The sequence below is a fragment of the Scyliorhinus torazame genome, chromosome 1 (assembly GCF_047496885.1).
Source record: "Scyliorhinus torazame isolate Kashiwa2021f chromosome 1, sScyTor2.1, whole genome shotgun sequence".
NCBI lineage: Eukaryota > Metazoa > Chordata > Chondrichthyes > Carcharhiniformes > Scyliorhinidae > Scyliorhinus > Scyliorhinus torazame.
In genome coordinates, this window is record NC_092707.1 from 270,655,245 (window position 1) to 270,677,350 (window position 22,106).

Below are 22,106 nucleotides of genomic sequence, written 5' to 3' on the forward strand. Positions count from 1 at the left end.
CCGGCTGAATCTCTGACCAGCCCGCCGGATGACCAGAGACATTTTTTTACTGCTCTGTCAATATTAAAAATTGCTAATTGTATATAGTTATCCACCACCCCCGCCGGACTCAATTTTAACAGGGGGTGAATGTGGTAAACCACTGTGTTCTGATATTAGAGGTTGTACGGTAGAACCTGCATTACAGGTTCACCTGGGGCCCCTGCATGCTAGCTCCTCCCAGGAGGAGGGGTATAAATATGCACAGCCTCCAGCTTGCAGCCATTTCGCCAGCTGCTGTGGGAGGCCACACATCTGATACTAATAAAGCCTCAGAATGGATTCAACTTCGTCTCCAGTCAAATTGATCGTGCCTCAGACCTGACTCACCATTAGCGCAAAAATTCGACCAAAGGGGCCATCCTTTCCCCTTTAAGTATTACCTTAACTCTTGCTCCCATGTGGGGCATTGCTCTGCTCTGTTGGACGCTGCGACCTCAGGTTCCTGTGGATTCATCAATCTTTCCATTGCTTTAGTGGCCATTTCTTCTCTTATCTCTTTCTCTACATTTAATTTGGGACAGGGGAATAAGGCGGCGATTTGAACAGCGGGTATGGCTTAAGATATTTTCCGGCTCACAATCCCTTGATAGTTGTACACAATTCTAACGAGTTTACCTTACTCTTCCTGTTAGTACGCATGCGGGTTAGTTCGCACTTCCGAAATTCGGTTATTTGGTCGATATGGGACTTGCACTTGTGGTTTTTCGCTTTCTCGCAATTGGATTCAAAGTTTTTGGGTTCTCTCGGAAAGTCACTCCTAATCGAGTCCCGCCAGAGGTCGCCAATAATGTTGCTCTATTTATTTATCTCGGTGAACCACAAGCCTTTCCCTTATATCGATCAAATTACCACACAACTAGTTAGTTATTTCAAAAGATGATTTATTTACAAACACAAGAGTTCTCTCAACATGCAAACACAATATCTACTATGAGTTAATCTACACTTATCAGCTACAATAACCTATACTTATCTTCAGGGCAACCGGCACTGTGCAAATGGATAAGGCCTTTATCTGGATTTCACTTGGCTGGTTCGAAGAAAGTGACTCTCTCTCTGCTGGCTCATCCATCAGGTAGCGATTGTTGGTCTTGAACTTAGCTGGCTGATCCTGCTGCAATTGGATAGGCACAGGCCGGATCCAAGAGAGACAGGACACATGGCTGCGCTTTTATCCCCCTGGGATTTTGCGCTCTTTGGGGCGGTCCTTAACTTTGGACCCAATAGTTCAGCAGGAGTCTGATCACTCTCTTCGATTTCGGCCAATAAAGGGGCGGGTACCTTGCTAGCTGGGCGGGTCCTTAGCAGTTATTAACCTTGGCAGTTGTGCTTTCTGAGCAAGGGAGTGGCGCCGGTCAGTCTGTGGCTGTACCGGTTGCTTGATTGGAGTTCTATTATCCTGGGAAAATGGGCCATTGAAATGTAAATGAGCAGGGGTTTCGGTCAGGTCTGGTTACCTGTGTTTTAGATACACATAGGCTGTGTACCTGTCTGAGTCCTGGGTTGGCCATAATTCCCATGGTCCTTTGCAGGTGGCCATCTTAGATGGCTACATCGTGGTTCCTGGGTTACAGGGATAATGAGGATAGGGTGGAGGCATGGGGCTTAAGTAGGGTGCTCTTTCCAAGGGCTGGTGCAGACTCGATGGGCCGAATGGCCTCCTTCTGCACTGTAAATTCTATGATTCTCAATTCTCTGATTCATGAGCGCAGTTGGAGCGGCACTCATCCAGGCAAGTGGAGAATACTCCATTACACTCCTGACCTGTGACTTGTGGTGATGGACAAGCTTTGGGGAAGACGTAAGTTAGTTGGCACAGAATTCCCAGCCTCTGACCTGCTCTTGCAGTTCAGTTTCTGGTGAATGATAACAATATGTTCCAGGTCCCAGGTTCAATTCCCTGCTGGGTCACTGTCTGTGCGGAGTCTGCACGTTCTCCCCGTGTCTGGGTGGATTTCCTCCGGGTGCTCCCGTTTCCTCTCACAGTCCAAAGACATGCAGGTTAGATGCATTGGCCATGATAAATTGCCCTTCGTGACCGAAAAGGTTAGGAGGGGTTATTGGGTTACGGGGATAGGGTGGAAGTGCGGGCTTTAGTAGGTCGGTGGAGACTCGATGGGCCAAATGGCCTCCATCTGCACTTTATGTTCTATGTTCTATGTTCAATGATAGTGGGAGATGCAGCGATGGTAATGCCAATTAAAGTGAAGGGAGATGGTTTGCTTCTCTTTTGTTGGAGATGATCATTGCCTGGCACTTGTGTGGCATGAATATTACTTATTATCTTCCTCCAACCCTTCTTCATTTAACACCATCAGCATATTTGATATTCAATCCCCATCATGTATATTTTGAGCTTCTTCTTAAATGCATCTTTGCCCCAGTTACTTGTTGTGGTCGGAAGTTCCATATTCTAATTTATCCCTGGGTAAAGGATTTCTCTTGAATTAGATTGATAAGTTTCTATGTTGCAGTCTTGGCCCCTAGTCGTGGTCTTGCCAGGTGTAGAAATATCTTCATTACGTCTACCTGAGTAAAACCTTTAATAATCTTAAAGCCCTCCAGGTCCACTCCATCTCTCTTTCAGAGAAAAGAACCCCAGTCTGTTTAATATTTCCTAATCAGTATAACCTGTAAGTTCCAGAATGATTCTTGTAAATCTTTTTTGCACCTTCTCCAGTTACCTCCACATCCTTTTTATAATATGGACACTATAATGGTTTACAGTACTCCAAGTCTGGTCTAACTTAGATTCTATGTGTGATTAATGTGCCATTGACTGTGGAATATAAGTTGACCCTGCATGTAAGATGACCCTTTTTTTTGGCACCAAAAATCATGGGTGGAATTCTTCCGTGATCGGCGGGCAACTCCGGCGGGACGGAGTGCATGAACCACTCCGGCGTTGGGCCGCCCCAAAGGTGCGGAATCCTCCGCACCTTCAGGGGCTAGGCCCGCCCCGGAGTGGTTTGCGCCCCGCCGACTGGCGGTGAAGGGGCTTGGAGCCACGCCAACTGGCACCGAAGGGCCTCCGCCGGCCGGCGCGTGTTGGCGCATGCGCGAGATTGCCAGCGTGTGCTGGCATCATCCCCACGCATGCGCAGGGGGCTTCGTTTCCGCACCGGCAATGGCGCACTGCTACAGCCGCCAGTGCGGAACAATCGAGTGCCCCCACGGCACAGGCCCGCCCGCGGATCGGTTGGCCCCGATTGCGGGCCAGGCCACCGTGGGGGCACCTCCCGGGGCCAGATTCCCCCCCGCGCTCCCGAGAACCTTGGAGGCGGAGCTGGGTCCCGCCGGTAGGGACCTACCTTGATTTATGCCGGCGGGACCCTCGTTAAATGGGCGGGACTTCGGCCCATCGCGGGCCGGAGAATTCGGGCGGCCCCGGGGCCCATTGAGTCGTGCCGGTCCCCGCCATTCTCCGAGGCGGGCGGCGCGATTCACGCCGGGGCGTTTCTTTGGGGGGTGGAGAATCCGGAGGACGGCGGAGGCGGGATTCACGCCGACCCCCGGCAAATCTCCGACCCGGCGGGGGGTCGGAGAATCCCACCCCAGGTTTTTGCACATACTCGGCATGTAAGCCGACCTCTTCCTAGCCACGCTATGTTGTAAGTGCAGGCTTGTTGATTCGGCGTGACGCCAATAGCGCAGGTTCAATCCCTGTCCTGGCTTCTCAACCTTACCCCATGCCTGAGGTGCGTTGTCCACCCCTCAAAGGGGCAAGCAGCCTATAGTCCTTGGGGACTATGGCAGCTTTCATTTCATTTCAAAAGCCAGCCTCAATTTTTCACCCAACAAATTTGATGTCTTATCTTCGAGTACATTGTAAATGCAAAGGATCAGGCAGACGGCATGGACCGTGTAGATGTGAGGGAATTGTAGACACACCCATGTAGAGCGGACGCCGCATAGCTAACAAGATAGCAACCACTCACAAGCATGCCGGAGATTCACTTTTGTACTTTGCATATTAGACGACCACCATGTTTGGAGGGAGTTTTCCATGGCTTCAAAAGCTGACGTTTCCGTGACATTCAGTGTAATTGCTCTGCTTTTCCATTCTATCCATCTGGGAATCAACCCGAGTAATCTTTTTCATGGCTTTAACATCACTACATTGTTCCATCAGTAGCCAGATCCCTTGGTTTCTCTACTCCTATATTCCGAGCAGTTTGTGATCTCTTTACTATTGCTACCAAAATACTCCACCTCACAATTATCTAAATTAAAGTTAGCTCCAATGAACAATTTAGATTACAATTCAAAAAAGGACACCGTGTTTACATTTATCCAGTTGCTCAATATACATAGAAGAATCATGGAATCATAGAATCCCTACAGTACAGAAGGGGGCCATTTGGCCCATCGAGTTTGCACTGAACCTCTGAAAGGGTACCCGAACTTAGGCCCACTGCCCCATAACCCCACCTAATCTCTGGACATTTAAGGGGCAATTTAGCACACCCAATCCACCTACTACATCTTTGGATTGTGGGAGGAAACCCACGCAGACACTGGGAGAATGTGCAAACTCCACACAGACAGTCACCCCAGGCCAGAATCGACCCTGGGTCCCTGGCGTTGTGAGGCAGCAGTGCTAACCTCTGTGCCCCCGTGCCGCCCTATCTTACATTCTGGGTGGGATTTACCGAGCAACCCGCTGCATGATTTTCAGCGGCGAAGGCGGCCCGCCAGCAGGATGTTCTGGTCCCGCCACTGTCAATGGGATTTCCCATTGAATACACCCCTTGTCGGCAGGAAACTGGAGACAGGGGGTCCACTGGCAGTGGGACCGTAATATCTAGCTGGCATGTACAGCCGGTAAATTCCGTCCTCTACCTTGATTTTTTAAAAAGAAATTCATAACAACATCAGCACAGCTCTCATTCATATAACATCTGTACCATAGTAAAAACATTCTACAGTCATGTATTCAGACAAGGGAGTGATATAACACAAAATTTGACAATAAAAGTACATTACGATGGGTGGCTTAATACTTGGTTCAAGAGGATGTTAAAGGAAGAAAGAGATGCCGAAAGCCAGGGGGATTTATGGAGTGAATTCCAGAGCTTAAGTTGTCAAAGCCAATGGTGTGAGAATTGGAGACTAGGAATGGACAGGAAACCAGAATTGGCAGAGCAGAGAGGCATGGCAGGAGGTGGTAACTGTCATAATATCCACTCATGTATATAATGAAGTGCAGACAGGCAGTGATTGACACACAGGATGACCAGTGAGCACACAGCACAGTGCAGCCAATCACCAGACAGGACACTACCACTATAAAGCCAGAGGGCACTAGGTTTCCCGCTCTCTCTGGACCCAGCCACTGAGACAGTCAGAGCCCACGAGCTAGCACAGTGCAAACACCATGCGGTAGCCAGTAAGTCTGGTCAGGCTAGTACAAGGTCTCCAGTCAGTTCAGTATAGTGTCGACCCACAGTTAAATATGTACAGCAGTTCATCTAGTTGAATAAAACCGTGTTGGATCTTCTACAGTGTTAGAGGTCTGTTTCTCGCATCGCTGCATCAAGTGCAGTCCACACCGAACCGACCTGCCTGGTACATCATGGTACCACGGAGTGACACTGAAAATTGACGGACCTATCTCGAGTGAATCAGCATTGACCAGCAGGCAGCCATCCGGTGACACGGAAAACATCCAGCCTCCTCCGCAGCTCTGCATCTCCGGCAACCTCGGCGCAAATTGGAAGCTCTTCAAGCAAAGGTTCCTCTGGTACATCGAGGCCTCCGACCTCGAAGCAGCATCGGGCACGAGGAAAATCGCGCTGTTTATCTCCACTGCGGGGGACCACGCCATCCACACCTACAACTCCCTTACATTCGCTGAAGGCGAAGACAAGTCAAAATTCAAAACAGACCTGCTGAAGTTCGACAGCCACTGCGACATTGAGGTGAATGAGAGCTTTGAACGTTATGTTTTCCAGCAGAGGCTTCAGGGTAAGGATGAACCTTTTCAGTCCTTCGTCACCCATCTCCGCATCCTAGCGCAGTCATGTAACTATGACTCGACGGCTGATCCGGGATCAGATCGTTTTCGGGGTCCACTCCGACTCCCTTCGCCAGCAGCTTCTGAAAGTTAAACAGTCGACCCTCCCTGTCGCTATCGAGATGCGCGTTGTCCATGAGCATGCTAAGAATCGCTACTCCCACATCAGGGTGGCAGAGACGGCGAAGCTGGCCTCCCATGAGGCGGAACGGGTGCAGGCCATTGCACAAATGCAGGGCCTGAGCATCAAGGAGAGTGGCCGTTTCGCGCGCTTTTCCCGGATCCCTGCGAATGCATGCCACGACATAGTGGACGACGAGGCCGACAATCCGTCTGCGCAGGTCCGTACGTCGACCGAACGCACTGCGCATGCGTGATGGCGCACAGAACGCGCTGACGTCGGTGTCATGACGTGTCCGAATTGTGGCTCCGCCCATTTAAAGCGACAATGTCCAGCAAAAGGACGCCGGTGTCTACAGTGTGGCAAGCTTGGCCACTATGCAGCCCTTTGCAGATCTGCTCCACCGCTCAGCAGCCAGCGATCCCAGCAGAAGTGTCCGCTCAATACAGCAAGGCATGCCAGAGTCCGATCCCGACAGTCCACCAGACCCTGATGTTGAGTGCCACAAGTCCCCGCACCGGGTGGGCATCACATGCGCTGCCTTCCACCATAACGGCGCAACACCTATCCATCCTCAGTGTGAATCTCGACGATGAGTAGTGACTGTCCTCACAGTTAACAAGGCTCGCATCCGGTTCAAACTGGACACCGGCGCATCGGCGAACCTCATCTCAAAATCCAACCTCGACACCATCCGCGCCAGACGAAGCATTCTTCCACCGGCCTGCCAGCTCCTTGACTACAATGGCAATGCCATAGCTGCCAGTGGCTCGTGTCAACTAACGGTATCCAACAAGGCGATCATGGCGACGCTGCGGTTTGAAATCGTCGGGCCTGACAGGGCGTCCCTGCTCGGTGCTCGTGCCTGCAAGCTCCTGAACCTGGTTCAGCGCATCCACACCGTGTCATCATCGCCGGCGAGGGCCTCACCTGATGGTAACTTGCAAGCCGACATAGATGACATTATCACGCAGTACCACAGCGTATTCGATGGAATGGGCACGCTCCCATACCGATATAAAATCCTGATTAAGCCGAACGCCACCCTTGTAATTCATGCACCACGCCGGGTGCCGGCACCCCTCAAGGATCGTCTGAAGAAGCAATTATAGGACCTCCAAGACCTGGGCATCATATCGAAGGTCACAGAGCCCACAGACTGGGTCAGCTCCATGGTCTGTGTAAAGAAGCCGTTAGGTGAGCTTCGCATTTGCATTGACCCGAAGGATCTAAACCGCAACATCATGCGGGAGCATTACCCGATACCAAAGCGTGAAGAGTTGACCAGTGAAATGGCTAATGCCAAATTCTTTACTAAGCTGTACGCCTCCAAGGGGTTTTGGCAAATACAGCTTGACGCGTCCAGTCGCAAGCTGTGCACGTTCAACACCCCGTTTGGTCGCTACTGCTACAACCGAATGCCCTTTGGTATCATATCTGCCTCCAAAGTATTTCACCGCATCATGGAGCAGATGATGGAGGGCATCGAGGGGGTGTGAGTATCCGTAGACGACGTAATCATCTGGTCCACAACGCCCCAGGAACACATCGCTCGCCTCAAGCAGGTCTTCCAGCGAATTCATGAACATGGTCTCCAGCTCAACAGGGCCAAGTGCTCATTTGGTCAATCAGATATTAAGTTCCTGGGTGACCACATCTCACAGCAGGGCGTGCGGCTAGATGCCGACAAGGTCTTGGCGATCAATGCCATGAAGACCCCGGAGGACAAGAAGGCGGTCCTCCGCTTCCTTGGGATAGTCAACGTCCTGGGGAAATTTATTCCCAATATGGCATCCCACACCACGGCCCTCCGCCATCTCGTCAAGAAGTCGATGGAATTCCACTGGCTGCCCACGCATGAAGGGGAATGGCGTGAGCTGAAAGCAAAGCTCACCAAAGCCCCGGTTCTAGCGTTCTTCGACCCAACAAAGGAAACCAAGATATCAACTGATGCAAGCCAGGATGGCATTGGGGCGGTGCTCCTTCAGCGAGATGACTCCTCGTCCTGGGCTCCAGTGGCGTATGCCTCCAGGGCCATGACGCCCACTGAGCAACGGTACGCTCAGATTGAGAAAGCGTGTCTGGGCCTCCTGACATGGATAGTCAAGTTTCACGACTACATTTATGTCCTGCCAAAATTCACGGTAGAAACGGACCACAGGCCTCTAGTCCACATAATCCAGAAGGATTGAAATGACATGACACCTCGGTTACAGCGAATTCTTCTTCAGCTACGTCGCTACGACTTCGAACTTGTCTATACGCCAGGCAAAGAGCTGATCGTTGCAGATCCTATCCAGGTCCATCACGAAACCGTGTGAACAAAGTGACTTCATCTGCCACATAGAAGCGCAAGTGCAGTTGTGTGCCACCAACCTTCCGGCCTCTGACGAACGGGTGGTCCAAATTCGTGAGGAGACGGCCAAGGATCCTCTGCTGCAGTGTGTGATGCAGCACCTTACCAATGGCTGGCAGAAGGGACAATGTGCCCAGTTCTATAACGTAAAAGACGACCTGACGGTGGTGGAGGAAATCCTTCTGAAACTCGACAGGATCGTAATTCCTCAGAGCATGCGGGCTATGGTGCTGGGCCAACTCCATGAGAGTCAGCTTGGGGTCGGAAAATGCCGACGCAGAGCTCGGGAGGCGGTCTATTGGCCGGGCATCAGCCAGGACATTGCCGACACAGTCCTCAACTGCCCTACCTGTCAGAAGTTTCAGCCAGCTCAACCCAAAGAAACGTTGCAGCAGCACGAGATTGTGACCTCTCCATGGTCCAAAGTAGGTGTAGACCTTTTCCACGCCAAGGGGCGTGACTACGTACTCCTGGTCGACTACTTCTCCAGTTACCCAGAGGTGGTGAAACTGTACGCCCTCACGTCGAAGGCGGTAATCAAAGCCTGCCAAGAAACGTTCGCCAGGCATGGGATACCGCTCACAGTAATGAGCGTCAACGGTCCTTGCTTTTACAGCCAGGAATGGTCTGATTTTGCACAGTCCTACAACTTCCGTCACGTAACCTCCAGTCCCCACTACCCACAGTCAAACGGGAAGGCCGAGAAAGAGGTCCATATTGTGAAGCGGTTGCTGAGCAAAGCTGCAGACTTAGGCTCCGACTTCACCCTGGCACTGCGGGCATATAGGGCAACCCCACTGTCCACTGGATTGTCTCCAGCGCAGATGCTCATGAATTGCACTCTGAGGACCACAGTTCCAGCCATCCATGGTCCAGACCTTGACCACCTCACGGTCTTCCAAAAATGCAGCAGTCACGGGCCCAACAAAAAGCCACATACGATGCTCATGCCGCGGATCTACCCGTGCTGGCCCCAACTGATCCTGTTCGTGTCCAGTTGCCTGAGGGCGGCTGGTCAGCCACAGCTGTTATGATCAAACAAGTGGCCCCAAGATCGTTCCTTGTCAGCATGACTGATGGCTCCCTGCTACGGCGCAACAGACGGGCGCTGCGAAGAGTTCCACGCCAGCTACCTGACCGAAGTGCCCCGCCTATGATGCTTCCTCCAGGCGTGCCCTGCCACGAGGCCACCGATCTACCAGCAATCCTGCCAGCCCATGCGACCACCGCGATGGCAGTGATCCTGCCTATCCACGTGCAGGCGGCTCCCGATCCACCTCTGCAGCGATCGACAAGAATTCGTCGCCCACCACAATGACGGAATCTGTAGACTGAACTTTTGTACATTTTGTGACTTCATCGATTTAACCTCTGTAAATATTGTTTTGTTTGCCATGTATCTGCACCATCGACACCTTCCTATGTATCTACGTTCATTTAGACACCTTTTGTATATAGTCAGGCATACATATATATATATACGCACACACCTTAGTATTTATTTATCTAAAAATAAAAGGGGGGAGATGTCATAATACCCACGCATGTATATAATGAGATGCAGACAGGCAGTGATTGACACACAGGATGACAAGTAAGCACACAGCACAGCGCAGCCAATCATCAGACAAGCCACTACCACTATAAAGCCAGAGGGCACTAGGTTTCCCGCTCTCTCGGGACCGAGCCACTGAGACAGTCAGAGTCCACGAGCTAGCCAGTGCAAACACCATGCGGTAGATAGTAAGTCTGGTCAGGCTAATACAAGGTCTCCAGTCAGTTCAGTATAGTGTCGACCCACAGCTGAATATGTATATCAGTTCTATCGTTGAATAAAACAGTGTTGGATCTTCTCCAGTGTTAGAGGTCTGTTTCTTACATCACTGCACCAAGTGCAGTCCACACCGAACCTACCTGCCTAACAAATCAGTAATAAGGAGAGGGATGATTGAAGCCATGGATTAAGAATTTTAAAATGGAGGTTTTACGAATGTAGGTCAGCAAGAGGTAAACGGAATATGTGCGAGTTAGGGCCTGATCATTAGAGTTTTCGATGAGTTGAATTTTACATGATGTGGAGATGCCAGCGTTGGATTGGGGTGGGCACAGTAACAAGTCTTACAACGCCAGGTTAAAGTCCAACAGATTTATTTGGAATCACTAGCTTTCAGAGCGTAGCTCCTTCACCAGGTGAGTCAACTGGTGAAGGAGCAGTGCTCCAAAAGCTAGTGATTCCAAATAAACCTGTTGGACTTTAACCTGGTGTTGTCAGATTTCTCATTGAATTTTACAGAGTTTCGAAGGCGAGAGGTCGACTAGGAGAACAATAAATGAGCCTGGAGCTAACAAAAGATTAGGGGCGAAATTCTCCGTTATCGGCGCGATGTCCGCCGACCGGCGCCAAAAACGGCGCAAATCCCACCTGCATCACGCCGCCCCAAACGTCGCTAAGTCTACGGCCCAGAATGGGCTAGCAGCGACGTGACGCTATCCGCGCTGGCTCACGTGGTTCACGCCATGCGGCGTCATGCATACCGCACGGCGTGACGGTTTAAAAGACGCGCTGCTCCCCCCACTCGACCAGAAGACCCGACCGGATGGCCGCCCGCCGCTCAGCCCCGAGGTTCCAGTCCCGCGACATTGAGGCGCTCCTGGACGCAGTGGAGCAGAGGAGGGACGCCCTGTATCCCGGACACGGCCGCAGAGTCGCCCCACGCCACAGCCGGCGTCTGTGGAGGGAGGTGGCAGAGGCTGTCAGCGCTGTGGCCCTGACACCACGGACAGGCACCCAGTGCCACAAGAAGGTGAACGACCTCGTCAGAGCAGCCAGGGTGAGCCTCCCCCCCCTCCCTGCCCGATATCCATATCCCCCATATCCCCCCTCCCCATATTCCCCATATCCCCCTCCCCCATATCCCCCTCCCCCATATCCCCCATACCCAATATCCCCCTCCCCATATCCCCCCTCCCCCATATCCCCCATATCCCCCTCCCCCATATCCCCTCTCCCCCATATCCCCCCTCCCCCATATCCCCCCTCCCCCATATCCCCCCTCCCCATATCCCATCTCCCCCATATCCCCCTCCCCCATATCCCCCTCCCCCATATCCCCCATATCCCCTCTCCCCATATCCCCCCTCCCCATATCCCCCCTCCCCCATATCCCCCCTCCCCATATCCCCCCTCCCCCATACCCCCCCTCCCCCATATCTCCCATGTCCCCCCTCCCCCATATCACCTGATCACTGCCTGCGTGTCTAACCATGCATGCTGCATTGTGTATCGCAGGACCAAACGTCGAGGCACCCATCCCCGCAGAGGCAGACCGCCCGCACAATGCGCCTCGGAGACCACGGGAGACGGAGAGACCTGGAGCAACAGGGAGACGGCGCCCCCGTCTCATGCGGGTGCGACGATGCAGGCGTGTGCCACCCAGCGACGAGAGGGGCAGCCACAGGCCCCCGTCACAGCCGAGCCACGAAACCACAACCCAGGACACCCCTACCCAGGACACCACTACCCAGGACACCCCTTCCCAGGAAACTGAAATACAGGACAGTGACACAGATTGGATGGGCGGAGACGAACTGCGGTGGAGGCAATGGGTGTGACGGTGTCAGACATGGGGAGCGGTTGGCGAGGCCTGGGGCTTTCCGTGCAGGCGGCGCCTGTGGCCCAGGACATGGCTGCCCTCTCACAGGAGGCCATGAGCCAGCGCCAGCGGCAGATGGCAGAGGCGCTCAACGCCATGGCCCTGTCTCAGCAGGCCATGGCCCAGTCTCAGCAGGCCATGGCCCAGTATCAGCAGGCCATCGCTGAGGGCATCGGCGCCATTGCCCATGTACTAGCCAGCGTCGCACAGTCACAGACAGGGATTGTCAACTCCCTGAGCTCCATGGCTGCAAACCTGCAGACCCTTGTCGATACCAGCACGGGCCTCCAGGGCTGGCAGCGCCAGATGTCGGGGGGGGGGCGTCGGATGGTCAGTCCGTTCGCATCCCCCACCCATGTCGAGGCCTGGGGGCCATCGGGCACCCCGAGGGAGGAGGAGATGCTGGGGCCTGTTCCGGGTCCCATTGTAGTGGAGGTCCCAGAACACCTCAACACCTCGGGGTCCCCCCCTTCCGTCCCAGGTGCATCGGGTGGGCAATGGGCAGGACAGGCTGGCAGCTCGCCATCCCCGTCGCCCGGGCCGCAGTCTGGCCCATCTAGGCCACAGCCTGGCCCATCTAGGCCAGGACGCCCCAGGAAACGGCCGCCAAAGGGATCCTGTGTCAGAGGGCAGGAATCACAGGAGCCCACCTCCAGTTCTGCTGTACCGTCTGGGGAACCACCTAGGTGTAGTCAAAGGGCCCGTAAGGCCAAACAATTAGACACTGAGTAAGTTGGCACAGATGAGTTTTAGGGGCTAGGGCACGTGCATGAACTCCTTTCGTTATTAAAGTCAATGTTACACCTACAGAAGCTGCCTTTGTGCTCTGTCTAAAGCGTGCAGGGGTGTCATGTACGTTGAGCGCAAGTGTGTGTGTGAGGGGTGGTCTTACCTCAGCCCCAGGTGAGTCTGCCCCCTTCCCCCTGGGCCGCCATCAACATCCCCCGGGCAGAGGACGGGACCGTGCGCTGCAGTGTCACAGCCGCATGCAGGGATGGTCCGGGTGGATGGTGGTACTGTGGCCATGGGTCAGACATAGTCCAACGATGTGGAGCCAGGAGCTCATCGCAGGGCGGGTTTTCATCATCCTCCATGGCCTGCAATAGACACGCGTCCACCCGCAACTGTGTGAGCCCGGCCGTTGTGCCGCAGGTGAATCGGCAATGGGGGGTGGTGTGCATGCGGGTGGGGTGGGTGGGGTTGGGGAGGGGGGGGAGTGCTGGGTGGGTGGATGGGTGGGGGGTGTGGGTGGTCGGGTGCTGCCATGGTGTTGCCATGGTGTGCGGTCTGTGGCCATACTACCCGATTCCCACGCCCATCTAGTCAGTGAAGCGGGCGCCTATCAGCCTGTCCCGTGCCCGCTGGCCCAGCCGGTAATGGTGGACAGCCACCCGCCCGTGTCTAGCCTGTCTGCCCTGAACATTGCCCCCATCCCCCTCATCTGGGGAGGACAGCACCTCTTCCTGCTGCTCCTCCACTCCGCCCTCCTCTGCCTGCGGCACATCGCCCCTCTGCTGGGCTATATTGTGCAGGACGCAGCACACCACAATGATGTGGCCGACCCTATCTGACCGATACTGGAGGGCTCCCCCAGAGAGGTCCAGGCACCTGAAACGCATCTTCAGCACGCCAAAGCACCTATCTATCACTCCCCTTGTCGCTACATGGGCATCACTGTAGCGGTTCTCTGCCTCATTGCGTGGCCTCCGTATAGGCGTCATCAGCCACGATCGCAATGGGTAGCCCCTGTCGCCCAGCAACCAGCCCCTCAGCCGGGGATGGCGTCCCTCGTACATGCCGGGGATGTATGACGGCGACAACATGTATGAGGCGTGTACACTGCCCGAGTAACGGGCACAGATGTGCAGGATCATCATGCGGTGGTCGCAGACCACCTGTATGTTCATCGAATAGGTCCCCTTCCTATTGGTGAACACGGCCCTGTTATCTGCAGGTGGCCGCACGGCGACGTGCATCCCATCAATCGCGCCCTGGACCATGGGGAACCAGCCACGGCAGAGAAGCCCACAGCCCAGGCATCTTGGCTGGCCCGGTCCACAGGGAAACGGATGTAGCGGTGCGCAATGGCATATAGGGCGTCTGTCACTGCCCGGACGCACCGGTGCACTGATGTCTGCGATATGCCTGCAATGACCCTGTTGCATAAAAGTTCAGGGCCACCGTAACTTTGATGGACACGGGGAGAGGGTGTCCCCCGCCAGTGCCACGCGGTGACAGGTGCGCCAGCAGGTGGCAGATGTGTGCCACGGTTTCCCGGCTCATCCGGAGTCTCCTCCTGCATTCCCGGTCCGTGAGGTCCTGGTATGACAGCCGGGGCCGGTACACACGGGGCGCGCTCGGGTGTCTCCGTTGCCGTGGGGCCGCGACGTCCTCCTCCCCCTCCTCGTTCTGTCAGTCAGGTGTCCCTCCAGCCTGGTCGGCTGCCGCCTGCCCCTCTGCGGCAGCCTGCGCCGCCTCTCTGGCACGCTCCTCCTCCTCCTCCTCATCCAGGACAACATGGACATTAGCGGCAGCCGCCACGGCGGCCAACACGCTGGCTGACCGGAAAACATGACGGCCTATGCGGGCGGGGAGGGGGGGGGAGGGGGGGGACGACGACGACATGTCATCATTGCCCATACCCCCTCCTCCCCCCCAGCCAGCTGGCATGGTCCGCATGGGTCCGACTGTTGGAGGCTGGCACCTGGCCAGGTGGGCCAACTCACTTGCCCTCGCACCCCCCCCCCCTCCCCGGCACGGACCCCGCCCTCCTCCCTCACGGACCCCCACACCCGACCCCCTCCCCGGCACGGACCCCCCCCCCCCCCCGTCCTCCTCCCTGGCACGGACCCCCCGTCCCCCTCCCCGGCACGGACCCAGTCCCCTGTACCCCTCCCCGGCATGGACCCGTCCCCCTCCCCGGCACGGACCACCCCCCCCCCCCCGTCCTCCTCCCCAGCACGGACCCCGTCCCCCGTCCCCCTCCCCGGTACGAATCCCCACCCCCGTCCCCCTCCCCGGCACGGGCGCCCCCCCCGTCCTCCTCCCCGGCACGGACCCCGTCCCCCTCCCCGGCACGGACCCAGTCCCCTGTCCCCCTCCCCGGCATGGACCCCCCCCCCCCCTCCCCGGCATGGACCTCGTCCACCTTCCCCCTCCCCGGCATGGATCCCCGTCCCCCTCCCCGGCACGGACCCCGTCCCCCTTCCCCGGCACGGACCCCGTCCCCCTCCCCGGCATGGACCCCCCCGTCCCCCTCCCCGGCACGGACCCCCCCCCCCTGCCTGGCACGGACCACCCCGTCCCCCTCCCCGGCACGGACCCCCCCCCATCCCCCTCCCCGGCACGGCCCCCCGTTCCCCCCGTCCCCATCCCCGGCACGGACCCTGTCCCCCGTCCCCTTACCCGGCATGGACCCCGTCCCCCTCCCCGGTATGGACCCCCCATCCCCCTCCCTGGCACGGACCCCCCCCCTCCCTGGCACGGACCACCCCGTCCCCCTCCCCGGCACGGACCTCGTCCCCGTCCCCCTCCCCGGCATGGACCCCCCCCGTCCCCCTCCCCGGCACGGACCCCCCCCCCCCCCCCGTCCCCCTCCCCGGCAGTCATCCTCCCGTCCCCGGCACTCACCCCCCCACTTCCGGCTCTCCCCCGGAGCCCAGCCCACTCTAACCGCCCCCCCCTGCCGCACACACCTACACACACCTCTCCCCCACACATAGAGACTGTGGCCACACCATCACCTCTCCAGCGGCCAACCCCCCAGGCCGTCACCCACCTCCACATTGGTCGGCGTCAACCTTGAGCACTGGTTGACGCCGATTGAAAGGTGTTTTGATTTACGCCGACGTAACCCATGGTCACGTCGGCGGGACTTCGGCCCATCCGGACGGGAGAATATCGGCAGCCCCGAAATCCATTGCCTCGCGCCCACCCGGGCTATTCTCCGAGGCGTGCGGCGCGATTGACGCCCCGCCGACTTTTCTCCCTTCGGCGAATTCGGCGGGCGGCGGGGGCGGAATTCACGACGGCCCACGGCGATTCTCAGACCCGGTGGGAGTGTCAGAGAATCTCGCCCCAGATGAGAGTTTCAGCAGTCAATGAGCTGAGGCAGAGGTGGATGTGGGAAACGTTACTGTGGAGCCACCTTGGTGACGAAGAGGATGTAAAATTAGAAGCTGACCATAGGGTCACATAGAATGCCAAGTTGCCGAACAATCTGGTTCAGCCTCAGAGTTTCCAGGGAAATGATTGGAATTGACGGCTAGGGAGCAGAGTATGTGGTGAGGGTTGATGTCAATGGTTTCAGCCTTCCCAATATTTAATCAGAGTAATTTTTCTGCTCAGCCAATACTGGGGGCGGATTCTCCATCAGCTGACGCTGGAATCGTGAAATGCGATTAGGCGGAGAATCGGTTTTGACTCTAAATCGTGGCGGTACTGGGTTCGCGCCAAATCGCAATTCTCCGGTGCATCAACAATGCATTCTACTCTGCATGTACAGTAAACACCGTTTGCATATCATTAGCGGACCTGATTCAGTATTCTCTGTGGCCTCTGTGATTCTGCGTCTCCACCGGGGCAAATTCCCAACGGCACGGTTCACTTGTGTTTTTAAAAGTCGAGAATGGCGCCTTGGCTGATGAGGGAGAAAGAGGAGGTAGGGTACAGAGAGGAGGGACCGCGGGTTGCTGGTCCTGACACTGGCCGGGCTGGCTGGGGGGGTGCGTAGGGGGGGTGGGGATGGAGGATGACGGAGTGAAGGGCTGTGGGTCTGTGTCCAGGCACGGGCTGCCATTGCCACGGCCTACAAGGCAGCCATCTTGCTGCCCACCCACCTTGGCCGCTGGTTCTGCAGAGTGACATTGGCCGTATGGGTGCTCCCACCCCCGTAACCCAGCCCCCACTCTCCCATCCCACGACCCCCTGCAGCCCAGCCGCCGCCCTCCACCCCACCATCCCCGCACCCCACCCTCTGCCATAACTCCCCACTCCCCACAACCGGCGGCCACCCGCTAGTGGGTCATCGCACAGCCTGTCAAAGTGCAAGGCCCACAGTAGGCCCTACAGGGGGGAACCGGACGGGGCCTGGACTGCTCTGGAGTGGCCCTCCAGTATGGCGCTGGGACGGCAGGCCTGCTGCATCCTCCACAACATCGCGCAACAGAGGGGCAACGTGCTGGAGGAGGAGGGTGAACGCGAGTCCTCGTCCGATGAGGAGGATGCGGGGATGGGCAGGCCATGGGGCCTAGGCAGGCACCGGATGCCGCACAAATGCGTGCGCCAGGGCCAACGCTCTAATCGACTCCAGGTTCACCGACTTGGGGGGGGGGGGGGTACTTGCCATGGTGCGGACACCGCACCCCCGACCCCCCCCTCCTGCCTGGAACCCCTCCGCGATACATATTTGCAGCACCACAGGGTGTGGGCCCTAGTTTTGCAGTCACAGCGGGTCTGATCCATGGGATAAAGGATGATGACAAGCCGTTCTCCGATGAGCTCTCTGGTGCTTCCCATCGTATGATGAGGTCTGACTTCTGCCCATGATAGCTCTTTCCACCGTCCACCTGGGTGATCCCTACACCCAAGCCAACTTAACTGGTGTCTATTTTTCTGGACCTATGGACCCTAACGCTATGTCTAGTTGGATCCCCAGATGGTATATCAGGAATGGAGATGGCCTGCTGCGATAGGCATCTTCTGGGGCGACTGGCCTTGGATGAGCCCAGCTACTGCTGGGGTGTCCCAGGTGGCGTGGTGCTGCCTGTTCTGCCCGCTGCCCAGAAAATGCACCAGGGACAGGAGTGGGGGGGGGGGGGGGGGGTTCGAGGTGCTGCGGTGTTCCGGGAACCCCCCTGCCTCATCACCTCCTCCTCCCTCAGTGTATCCAATGGCCCCCGGGCTGCTTCATGGGATGGGGGTGTGAGGGGAGCTACCCCCTGAGGCTCCCTCACCACCTGGCACTGCCAGTCCTGGAGCCCCGCTCTGCTCGCGACCAGCGTCTGTATTCTCAAAGCCATGGGGCACAGGGAGTGGACCACCTCTGTCTGGGACTGTGCCACATCACGCTGTGACTGTGCTACCATCTTCTAGGTCTGTGTCACATCAGCCAGTGACTGCGCCATCTCCCTCTGGGACTGGGCCACCTCCCTTTGCATCTGTGCCACGTCAGCCAAGCACATGGGCAATGCCAATGCTTCTGCTGTGACTTGGCCATACTCAGGATCATCTAGATGGCTCTGGCACATGGCTGCCTGTGATCGGGCAACTCTGTCCTGGGCGTTGGCCATCGCCTGCACAGATTGTCCCTGACCTTGGACACGCTGATCCATAGCTGAAACCCTCGCCACCAAGGACTCCACCATGGACGATACCTGTGTGGTGTTGCCCTGGGTGGCACGCATGGCTGACACCATCTCCTACTCCTGCATGTGGTTGGCCTCCGCCGCCTGTGCCTGCAGGTGGTGGATGCGCGCCAGCAATCCCTCATGTAGTCCCTGGCACTATGACTGCATCCACACAGTCAATAGGACTGTCCATTCCAGAAGCCCATTAGTGTCTCGTGTCGGCCTGCCCTCCAACCATCCGCCCCCTCAGGATTTCCCACCTCCACCTGATGTATCGGAGCATCTGTGTGGTGAGCACCAGATAGTGTCCCAGGAGCCGTTTCACTGAAGTGCCCGACCGAGGTGAGTGTCTCTGGGATGGTGGTGGATGTTGGAGACAGCTGCGACAGGAAATCAGTGTCATCATCGGACTCAAGCTTCGAGCTGTCCTGGGTTTCGGGATGATGGCTCGCTTCTGTGTCGGTATCATCCTCGTTGCTGCTCGGCATCCAGGGCTGGGGCTGTGGCTGGGGCGGGGGACACCAGAAGGACCTGCCCCATCACCAGCAGGTCCTGCAAGACACAAGACAGGACATGTGATTAGACTGTGGGCCGGGGTGGAGTAGCGGTGCTGGGGTGTGTGGAGCAGGGGTGAGGGGGTAGGGTGGGTGTTGGGGTGGTGTAGGGTTCAGGGTGGTGTGGGGGTGAGAGGGGTTTGGGGTTGAGGGGGGTTGTGGGGTTGAGGGTGGTGTGAGGGTGGTGTAGGGGTGAGGTTGGTGTGGGGGTGAGGGTGCTGTGGGGGTGAGGTTGGTGTGGGGGTTGTCATAATATACACCAGTATATCATGGTGCAGACACACACACTGATGGACACACAGCGGGACCAATCAACACACACAACACCGCAGCCAATCACCAGTTAGAGCACACTCACTATAAAGACAGGGGGCATCAGAGTTCCCGTTCATTCGGGATGCAACCTCTCAGTAGGACAGAGCTCACAGCTTACAGCACAGATCTTCACCATGTGCTGAGTACATAGACTGGTTAGGACAGGCATAGGTCTTTAGTTTAATCTAACATCATGTTAACCCACAGTGAGAGTATGTTCAACAGTTTCTAACTTAATAAAATAGTGTTGTACTATTTTAAGTATTGGTGGCCTGTATGTGTTCCATGAATCCAGAGCACCCAACACATCATGGTACCAGGAGTTGAGGGATGTTAGAACTTCTTAGACCGACCTGCAAGTGATCTGCCTTCCACCAGCATACAGCCATCCTGCAAAATGGACAGCATCCGCCCACCACTCCGCATCACCGGTAACCTAGGGGCCAACTGGAAGATATTCAAACAACGCTTCCAGGTCTACCTTGAAGCCACAGACCGGGAAGCTGCCTCAGACACCAGGAAGATCGGTCTCTTCCTATCCACGGCCGGGGAACATGCCATCCACATTTTCAAATCTCTCAACTCTGCTGATGGTGAAGATAAATCAAAATTCAAGACGGTCCTCCTTAAGTTTGACACTCATTGCAGCATAGAGGTGAATGAAAGTTTCGAGTGCTATGTATTCCAACAGGGTTTGCAGGGTAAGGATGAACCTTTCCAGTCCTTTCTCACCCACCTCCGCATCCTTGCGCAGTCCTGTAATTACGGGTCCACCTCCGACCCATGATATGCGACCAGATCGTTTTCGGTGTTCAGTCGGACCCCCTACGCCAGCAGCTCCTCAAGGTAAAGCAGCTCACCCTACCGATTGCCATCGAGACCTGCATGCTACATGAACACGCCACTTGTCGGTATTCCCACATCGAAGCGGCTGAAACGGTGCGGCAAGGTCCCCACGAGGCAGAACGGGTCCAAGCCTCAGCCTGGATGAGGGCGGCTATTTCGCGCGCTTTTCGCGGACTCCCGCGCTTGTGCGCACCGAACAAGGGGACAGCGACGAACGTACTGCGCAGGCGTGCACCACGTACGACCGCACCGCGCATGCACGGTGGCGCCGCGAACGTACTGACGCTACAACGTGCGGCAACTGTGGCTCCGCTCACGTAAAGCGGCAATGTCCTGCCAAATCCCGACGATGCCTGAGATGTGGCAAACTTGGCCACTCTGCTGTTTATGCCGATCAGCTCAGCCTGTCAACTCTCGTCGCTCCAGCCAGCCTCGCAGGAATATCCGGGCCATTCAACCCACGGTCACCAAGCCTGATTCAGACCTGCTACCCGATATTGACACCGAGGACCCGAAGGCGCCTTTTCGAGTCGGTATCATTGCAAAAAACAGGGTGTCCCCGAAGCAAAGAATCCAGCCTCTATCGGTATACAGCATCGATCCAGACGATGAGTGGTGTGCCGCACTTACGGTCAACCGGTCCCAAATACGATTCCGCCTGGACACTGGTGCCTCCGCCAATCTCATTGCGTGGTCTAACCTCCAAAGCCTTCGTGTCAAACCAGCCATCCTGCCGTCAGCCTGCCAGCTATTAGATTACAATGGCAATGCCATTGCTGCCAGCGGCTCATGCCAACTTGAAGTGACGCACAGATCACGCAAAGCCATCCTTCCCTTTGAAATCATGGGCTCCTCGAAAGCCTCCCTGCTTGGCGCGCAGGCATGCAAGCTGTTGAACCTAGTTCAGAGAGTTCACTCTCTCTCTCCTGCTGACGCGTCTGCCTTTCAGGACACTGACTTCAGGGCGCAGCTCGACACCATTATCAACCAGCACCACGACGTCTTCGAAGGTATGGGCACACTCCCGTACACATACAAGATTTTATTAAAACCGAATGCCACGCCTGTGGTGCACGCACCTCGCAGGGTCCCAGCATCCCTTAAGGACCGCCTCAAGCAGCAGCTGCAGGACCTCCAGAACCAAGGAGTGATTTCCAAAGTCACGGAACCAACCGACTGGGTCAGTTCCATGGTATGTGTAAAAAAGCCTTCCGGCGAATTGAGAATTTGTATTGATCCCAAGGATCTAAATCGCAATATCATGAGGGAGCACTATCCAATTCCCAAGCGCGAAGAGCTCACATGTGAGATGACTCGCGCCAAGCTCTTTATCAAACTCGACGCCTCAAAAGGATTCTGGCAAATCCAGCTCGATAAATCCAGCAGGAAACTCTGCACATTTAACACCCCCTTTGGAAGATATTGTTACAACAGGATGCCGTTTGGGATCATCTCTGCATCAGAAGTGTTCCATAGGATTATGGAACAAATGATAGAAGGTATTGAGGGTGTTCGCGTCTATGTCGATGACATAAGCATTTGGTCCACCACCCCGCAGGAGCATGTTAGTCACCTCCAGCGCGTATTCCAACGTATACATGAGCATGGCCTCCGCCTCAACAGGGCCAAGTGCTCTTTTGGTCAGACAGAACTTAAGTTCCTCAGGGACCACATCTCCCAATTGGGTGTGCAGCCGGATGCAGACAAGGTATCTGCCATCACAGCTATGAAAACATCAGAGGACAAGAAGGCGGTCCTCCAATTTCTCGGCATGGTCAATGTTTTAGGGAAATTCATCCCTAACCTCGCCTTTCATACCACGGCTCTCAGGAACCTGGTCAGGAAGACGACAGACT